Consider the following 4,237-nt stretch of genomic DNA (forward strand, 5'->3'; position numbering starts at 1 on the left):
AGCGCGAAGGAGGCAGCGACTTTCCGATGCCATTCCGGGCGTTTTCAGTGTCCTTTGGCGGTGAGGTTGGTCTTTTTTTGACCGGTAAGTTAAGAGCTTTCTTTTAGGAGTAGCAGTGTCGGTATTGGTAGTCGGAGGAAGGACTTCCGACGAGGTGAAGGCAGCCAAAATTTTAAATTTTTACGGCGAGTTCCTGTGAGGGATGGCCGATCAAAGGACATATCCGGAATCCCCTCAGCTCAAGCTTTTCAATGGCATAAGTTTCGTTGTGATTGAACTCCGTTTGACAATCGACGGCCGAGATCGTCCGTAAAGCTTTTCGGATGATCGGGGGTCGGATTGGAAGATCGGAAGTTGGAATCATCATCAACGCGTTGTGTCGAGCCCGTAGGCGCGTTCGGATCGTCGATCGGACTCCACTGGATGCCAGTTAACCGAGTGATCAAGCGTCTCGGTAATTCTCTAGTCCGTAAATTTTAGAGTTTGTTGAGAAAAATTGTATGATTAATTATTGTATTACGCATTAGAAAAATATTGTGAGGATTGTTAGTTAAAATAATAATTGTCAGACCGTCTATTAATAATCATGTTTTGTGTTGTGTTGCGGAGTCGGAAAAATTAATGCAGTTTTAGTGGCCCGACTCCTGTTGACTAATCACAATATATTTGAAGTATTTTCTGGCAGGTCCTGGACCTATTATGCGAGGGGTAGACGTCCGTGTTTAGTGGAGGTTCTGCCGAATTTTCAGTAGAATTTACCCGAGTCGAAATTCTTAGATAGTTAATTCTAGAAGTTTAGGCCTAGGGTTATTTATCAAATATTTTACTTTTTCTGATTGAATTGTTACCGTGACTAGATAAATCCGTCAGTTCGGCTCACTCCACCCGAAGCATCCGTGCAGGGCTAGGAGGTCATCAGAACTGTAAGTTAAAGTCATATATCTGCTTCATATGTGTATCATGCTAAAGTTTTACACGACAATTCTGATTAAATGAATTAAGATTTTAATTATTTATTTCATCACTATTTATATAAGTATTGTTTCTACATTATGGCTATTGTGAATGTATGTTGACTCGGGATGAGACGACAGTAGAACATGCCACCTGATGGGTTGCATCAGGACCACGCGTGCACCGGTATGGCTCTGAGACAGATAGTAAAAGGTAAATTTAAAAAGTTAAATTTAGGACTTGCCCTGGTCGAGTTTAACTCTCTAAGCTGAGTAGAGTGAGTTTGTCGGAGTAAATGTCCCTAGTCGAGTATCGCTCTTTGGGAGCCGGCTTAGTTGGAAATTTAAGTGACCAGAATGGATTTAAGGTCCCTGGTCGAGCTTTGCTCTCTGGGCGCCAATTCTGTTGGAATGAGTGAGCCGAAAGGCTAAAACTGTTTAGTAATGAGAATTAGGGTTCTACTGAGGTATTTAGTCCCGTACCATGTGAAATTTATTTCACAAAAGCATGACATGATACATATTTTTGCATGACTTAATATTTTATTTTTAAATTAAACAAATATTTTATTGAAGTGTTTGTATTCGTTTTTGGGATATATGATTTTAACTCACTCTCGAGACTGACAGTCTCAATTTCACTATTTTTCAGACGTTGTTAGCTTTTATGTGGTTCTTTTCTCTAGCAGCCCGATTCCTTCATCTTCGGGTTTAAAGTAACTTTTTAGATTGGTATGTTTGATCTTTTAAAAATTCTAGAATCTCCGCAGTAGAAATTTCAAATTTATAATTTTGTAATTTTATGTAAATTCAGGTTTTGTTTAATTATGCTGGCAGACTGAATTTAATATATAGTATCTAATGATTTAAGATTAATTGTGGAAAAGTGTAAATGGACAGAGTTCGGGTTATATTTGGTTTGAGTTAGAGAATGGTCAAGCTTACTACGAGATTTGTTGGCTTTACGCCTACAAATTTCCTAGTGCGGTCACGGGCCCTATAGATCGGGTCGTGACAAAAATAACTATAGTATTTCTCAAAAGTAAATAAAAAATTCTGTAGAATTTGCAATTATTTTTCTTTTTGTAAAATTTGATATGATTAGATCGACATTATTTTATTTGATTTTTTAATAAGACATATTTCAAAATTTAGAAAAAACTTGCATGCCTTTTTCTTTTTGTAAAATTCGATATCAATTAGATTGGCATCAATTTATTTTATTTTTGAAAGATGCTAAACATTTCATTATTTTTTGTTTCATTTTTTATCACTTGATGTGACATCTACTACTTTTATAAAATTACCCATTAATTTTTAAATATTAAATAATAATTTTATAAAGGTAGTAAAGCCACATCAGATAGGTAAGAGATAGAACATAAAATATGGATTATGTAGCATTGCTTTTTATTTTTTATAAAATATATTGCATAACTAAAAAATTACTATAAAAAAAAATATATAAGGATTCAAGTAAATTTGTAAAATTATAGAAAAAACTACAAAAATTTAAAAATTATTATAAATAATACCAATAAAAACACCTATCAATATCATGCATAATCCTTATGGTTGGAGATGTCAAAACACTATCTCAAGAGTTTTAACGCATATCAGTGTCTTGCATAATTCTTACGGATGGTAAACTACTACCTCAAAATTTTAATGCAACCGCATGCCTAAAGTTTGAACTCGAAACTTTAGTTAAACTGAAAGAAATCCTACCATCTCATTTACAAGCTATTAGATAATTTAAATAAGATTTTAAGATTGAGTTGAGTTTTTTTTTTTTTTTTTTTTTTTTTTTTTTTAGTTTTGAAAGCAACCAAATTGAATTCACAAAATTGTACCATCTCCGTTATAACCTAGATGTTCAAGTAATGCTGGGTGAAAGATAGAAACGGGAGAAGAAGAAGTGGCGTGGCTAGTTAAGGTCACCCTTTATATATACTTCTTTACCTTGTCACGTTTATTGAAGAATTTTTTTAAAAGCATTATTGAAGAACTATTAAAATATATATTAATTAACTATAAGATACTTTAATTCTTTATCAATTACAAAATTGACCAGTTCGTTCATTAAATAATATAAGAAAATAAAATATTTCTATAAAAACTGTATTCTACAACTAATCTAAAATCTCATCAAGTATAAATTATGTCTAAATAATGCAAACAGGAAAAAGAAAGAAAAATGCAACTCGGTCCTTTAAATGGTTTTGTATCATTAAAGAAAAGGATAATTTATAAATACCTCATGAGGTTTGGCATAATCTACATTTACATCCCTCATTTTCTTATAATGTGCATTTAAATCTCGGTTGTCAACTGATATTTGAAAATGTGTTAGTGCTGGATGAAATTACTATAATGGGCAATTATTGTTTATCTAAATGACAAAAGCTCTTTATCTCTCTCTAAGAACAACGATTTAAAGACAAAAATAAAACCTAATTCCTTTTGATATTTGAAAAGAATCAAAATTCCTAAAATATTTTCATTTGGAAAGAAGACCAGCAGCATCGCAAGAATATTGTTGTCTAAAAAGGTATGTGACATTGTTGTTGTTTTTTATTATTATAATCCTTAACTGTTGTTGCTTTTGATTAATTTAATCCCTAATTTTTATCGTCTTTTATTAATTTAATCCCTAATTGTTGTCGTCTTATATTTAAAGTCCTTAAGTGCTCACATTTTTTATTTAAAAAATCCTAAATTCTCACATTTCTTTATTAAAAATCCCTAACTGCTATCGCTTTTTATTAAACAAATCATAATACCACATGCCTTTCTTTCAAAAAAGCAATAGAGATTCTTTAAAATTCTAAACCCTAAATTGTATGAGTGTTAATAATTGTTTAATTTTTTTTCCATATGGCATTTGCTAGTTCATATATTCTAGTATACACTTGTGTCGAATAACAATTTGATTGAAAAGTCTGTGGTTGATGTGAAACCTGAGAAATACTCCTATCTGTCTATGATTCAAGATGCATATTCCTTCTTTTTTTTAATTGACTCAAATTTTGTGATGTTGAAATATGGGGATGGTTTACAGATTATTGATGATGATACTGTGATTGATATGTTTAGGGAATATGCTAATACACCACTCATTAGTGTTTATATTTATCCTAATTTATTATCACTTTCTGTTGATCAATGATTTTAAACATGACTATGTAACCCTTTAAGCCTTGTTCAATTAGAAGATGGGAGTAGACATGGTACCTCATATTATCGTAGGAATATGGTTAGAGGGAGAGGGAGATGGAGGCCTA

At 32.1% G+C, this 4,237-nt stretch overlaps 1 long non-coding RNA gene across 2 annotated transcripts; it reads left to right on the forward strand.

Annotated features, from left to right (window-relative positions):
• LOC125371055 lies at window positions 1–3,162 on the forward strand. Of its 2 annotated transcripts, XR_007217258.1 has the most exons (3): window positions 1–454; window positions 858–923; window positions 1,606–3,162. It is a non-coding gene; the product is annotated as an uncharacterized LOC125371055 (long non-coding RNA). The 2 variants fall into 2 exon arrangements; XR_007217256.1 differs by lacking the exon at window positions 1,606–3,162 and having other exon boundaries at window positions 858–1,021.
• Window positions 3,163–4,237: the final 1,075 nt, after the last annotated feature.

This window comes from Ricinus communis, chromosome 1, assembly GCF_019578655.1.
Source record: "Ricinus communis isolate WT05 ecotype wild-type chromosome 1, ASM1957865v1, whole genome shotgun sequence".
Lineage (NCBI taxonomy): Eukaryota > Viridiplantae > Streptophyta > Magnoliopsida > Malpighiales > Euphorbiaceae > Ricinus > Ricinus communis.